The sequence below is a fragment of the Leopardus geoffroyi genome, chromosome E1 (assembly GCF_018350155.1).
Source record: "Leopardus geoffroyi isolate Oge1 chromosome E1, O.geoffroyi_Oge1_pat1.0, whole genome shotgun sequence".
Lineage (NCBI taxonomy): Eukaryota > Metazoa > Chordata > Mammalia > Carnivora > Felidae > Leopardus > Leopardus geoffroyi.
The window spans coordinates 1,120,378-1,129,358 of NC_059330.1; the positions used below are offsets into that span (position 1 = coordinate 1,120,378).

At 62.8% G+C, this 8,981-nt stretch overlaps 1 long non-coding RNA gene across 1 annotated transcript; it reads right to left on the reverse strand.

Annotated features, from left to right (window-relative positions):
• Window positions 1–1,361: 1,361 nt before the first annotated feature.
• LOC123604638 lies at window positions 1,362–4,116 on the reverse strand. Its single transcript, XR_006715407.1, has 3 exons — window positions 3,743–4,116; window positions 3,037–3,240; window positions 1,362–1,840 (listed from the first exon to the last, which is right to left on the reverse strand). It is a non-coding gene; the product is annotated as an uncharacterized LOC123604638 (long non-coding RNA).
• Between the last annotated feature and the right edge of the window lie 4,865 nt (window positions 4,117–8,981).

Sequence of the window (8,981 nt, forward strand, 5' to 3'; positions counted from 1 at the left end):
CCTCTTTGTCCAGCCTGGCCATTTTACAGATGGGCAAGGAGAGGCCCAGAATCGCAAGCAGGTGCCTCCGTTTCCCTGTCCCGATGGGACCTTAACGCCCACTTGACAGGGTGTTTGGGGATCAGAGAGGACTGTGTACGTGGGGGTTTGGCAGCCACGAGAGCGTGAGGCGCAATTTTGTGGACTCGCTCGGCCACGGGAGAGCCAGGAGACTGGCCGGGAACATCTAAACCAGCCTGCACTCAAGTGACCGAGTTCTTGGAGCTAAAGGGACTGCTCTCAGGAGAAGCCGCTGGGCTTTGAGTCCTCGGGCAGCCGGGGAGCGGGCTGCTCTGAGAGCGAGACAGAGACAGAGACAGAGACAGCTCATCCCAAAGCAGCAGGTCCAAGAACAGGTCTGTGACAGACCTCACGCCTGAGCGGGACCCAGGCCTCCGTGAGCCCCTCCGCAGCCCCTTCCCCAAGCTCGGTCATCACAGGAGGACACTTCTCCTCTCCTCCCGCCCAGCAGGCCCTCAGCGGGCGTCCCCTCCCCATGGTGTCCCCGGAGGACAGGTCCCCTCTCACCACCGTGCCCCCGCCCCCGTCCTCGTCACCCAGGAGGTAAGACACAGGCGGGGACCGGGGCCGGGGAGGGAGCCAGTGGAGGCACCAGATGTTGGTGAACAACACGTAGCCCCCCCCGAGCTCCCCCCAAGATCCCACTCCAGCCATTTTCAACTTTGCCTCAAATGGAAACTTCCTGAGCCCCAAAGGGCTCCCACAGGACTGATGTCCCCGAGTGAGCCACTAGAAACAAATGGATGCGAGTTATTCCCCTGGAAGGAAACCCCGTGGAGGGTTTAAACAGGGGGTCCCGCTGAGCAGGTGGTGGGAGATCTGAAGGCTCAGAGAGGCAGCGTCCGCCCCCCCCCCAGCCCTGAACGGAGCCTGTGAAGCCCAGGATCTGCAGAGACAGCCCCCCGCCCCCACCCGGGGGGCCCCAGCCCCCCAGCCCCCGTCCTGGCTCTGCAGCGGGCTTACAGAGCCTCCTTTGTGCAGCGCGGAGGGGGGCAACCCCGAGAAGCCCCGCAGGGAGCCCCCCAACTGACTCTAAGGCTCCGGAAACGGGGGGGGCCTCAGGCCCCCCAGTCCTGCCCCCAGCGAGGGGCCACCGAGGCGAGGTCACCTGATTTCCCAAGACAGCCTGGACCGGAGGCGCCCTCTGCCCTCACCGCAGCCTGACTCAAGGGCCCTGGGCCTCCCCCTCCCGCAGGGCCAGCCCCCAGCCCAGGCGGTGGTGGCCCGGGGTCTGCATCAGCTGGACGGCTCCAACCCCCCCCCCTCACGGCTTCACAGCTCAGACCGCGTCTCCCCCACGCGGCACTGAGTGCCCTGAAGTGTGAAGGGACATCGTGTCCCTCGAGTACAGGGCTCCAGCCCGTCCGCCCCCAAGCGCCCCTGGGAGTCCCCCTCGGGAACACCTGCCCGCGGGTCACGAGGTCGCCTGGGGGCCGGCAGGCGCCCGGCTGCCCTGCGCCCACACGGAAGGGGCCGGGACCTCCGGAGCTGGGGGGCTCTCTACTCCCCCCCAGTCTCCCCGTGGCCTCGGGAGGCTTAGCTAAAAGCAGTCGCAAGGCAGCAGGGAACCAAGGGCAGGAAACCGGAAGGCGCCCAGCGGCGTGGATCCCACCTGCGCCGGGGGCCCCGGTGCAGAGAGAGAAGGGGCAGCCTCGGGGTCCCGATTCCTGGTCCGCGTCCACCCCCGGCACAGGCGTGAGCAGGAGGCTCTCCGTGCGCCGGGGGCCGGTGTGAGCCTCGTAGGAACCAGCTCCGCAGCGTCTCAAGGGTCCCGGGGAGCCTAGGGAGCGAGGCACAGAGTGGGTAAGTGGCACGTCTGAAGTCACACAGCAGAGCAGCGACCTGGGTTGTGCGGAGTCCTGCCTGCCCACCGGACACAGAACAAGGCCACGCGCTCGGCCCTCTCTCTGGGGGCCCTTGCCCCACAGGACTCTTCCCCACACAGAAGAGGTTGCCCGAGGGAGGAAGTCAGCCTTCCGGACAAGGACCAACCCCGATGCGTTTTCTGGGCAGCACCGCTCAGTCACCTCCGAGGACAAAGTCCGCATCAGCCACACCCACCGTCTGCCTTCTCTAGCCCTGGGCCCCCCAAGTGACTAGAGCGTCCGGGTTCCCCGCACGTTGTAATAACGCGTACAAAGAAAGACCAGCGGGCGTTTGAAGGACCAAGACCTGAGTTCCGGTGTTTCTCCCGAGAGCTGTGTGACCCTGGGTGGCTCCCTGAGCCTCTCTGAGCCTGCGATCTCTCAGCAGTGTGAGGGGGCAGAACACCTTTGCTCAGCGGGCACTGAGCGCTGACACAGGCCGAGCTCTGCGCCCCCCCCCCCAGGGCTGGCAAGGACAGAGCCGCGGACAAAGCCAGCGCTGGGTCCGAGGAGGGACACACAGCAGGAGGGTTGGGACCATGTGGCGGGGAGTCAGGACCGATGTAGGTGGGGCGGACTGAGCAAAGGCAAGGCGGGAAAGGGAGGGAGGGAGAGTGAGCACAGGCGGCAGAGGCGGGAAGGTCCTCGGGGCTGCAGGTGCAGGGGCCACAGCGGGGAGGCCGCTGGAGGCTGGGACCTGCCTGGAGTCGTCCCCTTGTGTCGACCCCATGAAATACGTCTGTGCACCTGCCCGCAAGATTGTGACTCCCACCCTATGGGGATGCTCTCACTACAGAACGTCAGGACTGTCACAAAGCCTGGGCGTGGCCGGCTGGGTGCCCTCCACCGCCTGGTTTGTAGCAGGTCCTCAGACCCCGCTGGGCGCACACAGGTTGCCATGGTGACCGGGTCAACGGGGGGATGGGGACTTCCAAGTAACAGCTGTTTCCAGAAAGGAACGGCCAGTTTTGTCTGCCAGGGGCCCCTGCCCGCCGGGGAAGGGGAGGTTCACGGGGGCCACCAGACACACCCACACCCACATGCGCAGGCCTCCTGGAGACCCGTGGAGGGGAAACCGATACCCGGGACAGAGGGAGAGGCCGTCACTCACCTCCACCCACCACAGACGCCAAATCTCGCCTCCGGCCGGGCCACCACCTCAGCCACGTGTGCGAGCATAAAACACAGCGCGAAGCCAGCACGGAAACGGGAAGGGGGTCAAAACCACCCCGAATCCCCCTTCTCCCGGAGAAAATCGCCGTAAACATTGAACGTGGCTCCTTCTTGCCAGGTTTTCTAAAATGGTGTAAGGATTCTAAAAAGTGGGAGAGAGAGAGAGAGAGAGAGAGAGAGAGAGACAGATAAATCAGTATCAGTCGAAAGATACGTACCGACGGCCGCGGGCCCCGTGTTTCCACCTGACGCCGTGTTGGGGGCGTTTCTCATATCATCCGAGCTCATATACCATTTTCAAATGATTCGTAAAAATTTACCAAGCGGATGGACCATAGTTCGCCGTTGTATCTTGACGGGCAGGATACGAAGATTGCATCTAATTTAGTGCTGCCATAAACACCTTTGTGTCTGTCTCTGATCATTTTTTTTTAATTTTAAACTTCTTTTATTTAATGTTTATTTATTCTCGAGAGCGAGAGAGAGTGGAGGAGGGGCAGAGAGCAGGGTGGGGGGTGGGGGGGAGCGGGACACAGAATCCCAAGCAGGCTCTTCGCTGTCAGCAGAGCCCAATGTGGGGCTCAAACTCACAAACTGCGAGATCGTAACCTGAGCCGAAATCTAGGGTCAGACGCTTCACCCACCGAGACACTCAGGCGCCTCTCTGATCGTTTCCTTAGAACAGGGTCCCGGAAATGCAATTCCTAAGACAAAGGGGATAAACATTTCAAGACTTTCATAGACACTTGCCAAATGTCCTGTAAAAATGATTGTGTCCTCTACGTTTGAGAACTCTTGTCACACTGCATCCTGTATGTTACAGCCTTAAAAATTAAGTATACGCACGCGTGCACACACACGAAATTGCAAGGCTCAGGGATGCAATCAGAATAAACTGAAATGCTCCAATTTTAAACGCAGGCTAAATTAAAAGGGTGTCCTCCCCCCTTGCCCTGGCCTTTGCGACGAATGGGCCCCGGGCCCGAGGCGTGGGTCCGCCCCGAGAGTGTCTGTTAGGAAGGAGCTAGAGAGCCTGTGGCCTTCACATCTGCCCTCCCTCCCTCCGCCCCCCCCGTGCCGGCCGAGCCCAGCCGCCGACCGGGAGGCCGATAAATGTCTCCGCTTGGCCTCTTGTTCCCAGAACACGCTTCCTAGCAAGGCAAGGGGGCCATCTGTCATCCTGCCACAGAGCCCGGCTCAGCCAGACGTCTCATTTCACTTCTCCTTCCAAGGACGCGGCTCAGAGGGCCGGCTCACGGCTCGGGCTCCGTGGAGCCCTGGACAGAGCGCCAAACTGGAGCCAGCAGGCAAGGCCCAGGGTCGACCTCGCTGTGCAACCCCGGGGCAGTCACTGCGTGTCTCTGGGCCTTGGGTCTTCATCTCTAAAGGAGGGAGCCGGACTCTCCCATCGCCAAGGTCCACGCCTCTCTCTCTCTCTCTCTCTCTCAGGGCCGCAAAGGGGGAAATGGCCATGTCGGTCCTGCTTGGCCACCGCCTGGCCGGCCGCCCCAGAGCCGTAAGTGAACAGAGCTGAAGCACTGTTCCTGGTCAGCAGAGGCTGGCATAGGGACGGACCGAGGCTGGAGACCCGGGACAGTGGGGCAACGATCAGAGAAGCTTGGAGACCAGCTCTCCTCGTCCGGCGGAGATAAAGCCGGGCCGGGGTGGGGGGCGGGGGGAGAGTGGATCCAAGCAGCATGAGGGGAGAACGCTAAAGGCAGAGGCGGCTCCCAGCACTGCGGTGACCCCAACGGTGGCTCCCGGCCGCCATCAGAGAGACTGTCTCCATCAGCTGGTGCTGAGAACAAAACCCGGCCTGCTGTCTTTTCCATGGAAACCTGTGTTTCCAGATGTTCCTTTCCTGCTGAGTGTTTCCCAAGGATAACAAGGAGGATGAAGGTTCCCAGGATGGGGGGTGGGGGGGGGGGTCTGCAGATTTGAGAAATGGGAGCAGCGGGTTGCAAAGGCTCCCGCGAGGAGAAAAGAAGCTTTTGTTCTGTCTCTCCCCCTGTGCCCCGGGTTTAAATGAAAGCGCGGACAGATTGATCAGCGGCGTCGCTTTAAAAGGACCGCAAACGAGGCTCCTCTGAGCGCGTGCCCGTCTCCGCCGTCCTGACTCGGGACGAAACACGCAATTCTGTTGATTTCGTTGCTTTCTTGCTTTCTTGCTTTTTTTTTTTTTTTTTTCGATTCCATTGCTTTCGGAGTCTGACTAGGGAGCTGGTTTTGTTCTAGTCAATTGCTCCTTGCGAGAACCTCGGAGCCGACCCGGTTCTTGGGGGAACGAGGGACGAGGTAGCGCGCAGAAGACTCAGAAAGAACCGTGTGGTCTTCCGAGAGCTGGCTGTCGGTGGGGAAGGACGCGGCAGGTCCTGGGTGGGATTCCTGCCCCCGGCGGGGGGGAGGGGCAGATCTCACAGGCGCGGGCAGCCGAGGCCCGGTGTCCTGGTCACCGAGCCGCTGCGCAAGGGACGCACAGAAATAAGCGAGTGCCGACCGTGCTAGCCGTAGGCACCGCCTTGGGGGATTCGGCCCGAGCGGTGGCCCCCCTGCACCTGCCAGACAGACCCCCCTCCCCCCGCCCTTGCGCCCACGGGAGATGCGTCCCGACCCCACACCGCCTCTTCTGACACTGAACCCCGAGGAATGTTTTGCTGTGGGTGTTGGGGGCCATTGTTCTCCAGGCTTACAAGAGAGGGGTGGAGGGAGGACCCCCAGCCCTCAGCTGACCCCCAGCTGCTGTCCCCCCAGCAGCTGCTAAGTCAGGCCTCTGTGCTGGTCCCAAAGGACCCCTCCTTCTTCCTTGTCTTGAATCTAACCCCACCCACTCGGTGGGTCCAGCCCCCTCTCTCCTCACCTGGCGCTGACACCCCTCCCTGCAGAAATAAAAACTCTCCCCCCTCCCCCCGCCCCCGTCAGTCTCAGCTGGGGTCTTGCAAATTTTGCAGCTGAAAGGTTGGTGGCTGTTTCACATCACGGGGCCATGAGTCCTCCCTGGAGGAAGCGGGGAGGCCTCAGCTTACCTCGGTGCCTTTGCACCCCTTTTGTCCCCGGCGTTGGACGTCTCCGGGGACGGCTTCCCAAGGCCCCCAAAGGCAGCCGGGTGCAGCCAGGCCAGTGAGAAAAGACTTTCGTTCCACCCACGGCCGTTTCTCGTCACCGACCACGTGTCAGGCCGTGAGCTGCAGACGCAGGGGTGAGTTCCCAGTTCCGCAGAGCTTCTTCCTTCTGTCCTGAGAGGCAGCCACTGAGTCACGGGAGTGAGCCCACGACTCCCACTGTGGTAACTTTACAGAGGACACAGTTCCAAGCAAGCACCGGTTGTCCCTGACGGATCTGGAAAGGTGCCCCCCAAGGAGGCGACAGTCGAGCTGAAAATACAAGAATCGTAGCGATTGGCCAGAACAGGAGAGGCTGGCGTTGCCCGTGCGGTCCCGGTGAATCAATCCCACACCCGCTCTCCCCCTTCTCAGCCGTAAACTGGGGGGGGCTAGACTTCCCCCCCCCCCCCCCGCCCCATATCACAGGACTCACCAGGCAGGGCCGGGTTTCGCCTGGGACCCGATTCTGAACAAACACCTCCAGGGACGCACGTCCGCCCGGACTGGAGACCACCTCTTCTCCTCCCTTCCTCCTGAGCCAGGCCCTCTGGGAAAGTGTCTCCGCTCTGGACCGTCCGGCTGCCGTCCCGGCAGGAACTTGCCATCACCCAGCCAAGTGGCCCTCCAGGGACAGGACTCCGTTGCAGAAACAGCGGACAGAGGTCCCGGGGAGTGGCCAGACCGGAGGCACACAGCCCGCGTCCCTGTCAAAGTTCGTGCAATCATCGCTCTTCCTGGGCTGCACCCCGTGTTCTAAGCTCCTTGCCCACTGGGACACATCGTCTAACTCACAGAGCCCCCGAGGGAGGGACGGGTGTCACCACCCCACCCACACAGGCTCACCTTCCCGGTCTGCACAGCCTGAGCTGGCCTTTGGGACTTACTTCAGAGCCCACGAGGGCCCGCGCCCCCTCCCATGCAGCCTCCCCACCAGACACAGGCCAGACCCTTCTGGAAGTCGTGCTCGCCCCCCACTGGACCATCAGCAGGTGCGCGCAGCGGCGGGTTCCTGGGAAAGCCCGGCCCTTCTCTGCAGACCTCACCCCTGCAGGCCCCCGGCTCAGGCCCCACCACCCTGCCCTGCCAGGAGGGCCTGTCTCAGGACCCCACAGCCGGACTCCCTTCTCAGGGTCAGACCAGGCCCTGGAAAACCCCACATCGCTGCACCCCCAGACTCTGAAAGTGAGGATCGGAGCATCAGCTCCTCCCTGGACGTTCAGGCCCTCGACTGCCTTTCTAGTGCCTCGTTAACTAGTATTAACAGGCCATTTCCCCCACGCCAGGCACCGACCTGTCCCAGCGCCCTAAATCTGACACCCAGTTGGAGAATCACAGCCTCGTCCCACAGTTCGGATGGTCAAGGCTGGGCTTCGAACCGGCTCCCCCAGCCCGCCTCCTCCCCTCCCACGGTGCCACCAGGGCCACCCCTCCCCTGGTCCATTCCACCCTCCCCCCTCCGTGAAGCCTCTACCCTCCAACCCCTCCCACCCACCCCACCCCCGCCCCCTGTGCTCGGCACTGGCCCCCAACCCCTGACCTAGGCCCCGCGGGCAGTGGGGGCTCCGGGAACCCTTCACGAATGACGACCCCCCCCCCGGGGTGATTGAGTGACGGGGGACTGACTCTGCCCCGCCCCGGGGGCCTCCCTCCCCTCCCAGGCAGAGGCCAAGCATCACTCACGGATATAAATGGACAGTTTCCAAGGCTTAATCCTTCCACACTTACGCAAACCCCCTTGCACGCGGACATAAATAAGCTTTTTTCCTAGGAGGAGAAGGCAGGCTTTTCACAGCGTCGTAAAAACAACGCTTTATTTTTCATCTTGCAGAGCCTGTCTGGGCCGTGCTCGGGAGCCCCAGAAAGACGCCAGGCCAAGTCCCTCGTGAGAAAACCCTGCATCCGCGGCTGCTGGAGGCTCAGGCGAAGGGCAGAGATTCCTTCGTGAGCCCCCCTGCGGTATCCAGCGGTGACCCATCGCCCCCAGAACGCGGGGCCTGTGCGGGCAGGTGGGCCCGCGGCTGCAGCAAGTGACCAAGAGGTTTGGAGAAAGAGAGGACGTGTAGGCGTGGGGGGGGCTGCAAACGAACGGGGCGGGGACCCCCCTGCGTTGTCAGCCGCCTCTGGGCACACACGGGGACAGGCCATCACTGTCGTGCGCACATCCATTCCCGGGTGGGTGCAGAGGCCGCCGATGCTTCTGCTCTGTCTTCGCGGCCTGCAGAGAATGAGCGCCACCCCCCCCCTCACCGGCCACGGTCCCCTTGTCGGCGGCGGACCCCGGCCGGTGCCTCTGAGCGGAAGTGAAGAAGGCCACATGTGGGTGGGGGCCTCCAGGGCCCCAGCAAACTCGGGGCCGCGGCCTCCGTCAGCCTGGATTCAGAGCACAGGGGCAGGTAATGGTGGTGTCACCGTGGGAGCCGCCAGGCCCCGGGTCCCCGGGAGCTGTGTCTGCAGAGCAACTTACAGTGAAGGACTTGAGGCAGGTGTCTGAACCTGAGGCTGGAAAACAGGGGTAACAGCAAACCCGCCTCTCTGAGCGTCTCCACAAAGCAGAAGCCTCTCCAGTCCGCTCCCCTTCCCTTCCCGCCCCTGGGTCTCCAGGACACCCACGGCCCCCAGTCCCGGACACGACACGCCCGAAAGAGGAGACCCCGGTTCTCCACACCCACCCCGCAGGGGCCTGTCACCCAGCCCAGCCCGGAAGTCATGCCTGCCGACAAGTGGGTCTTTCTGAGGGCGTGCGCGGCACATGTCCAGGGGGTCAGGACGTGTACTGCGTGTG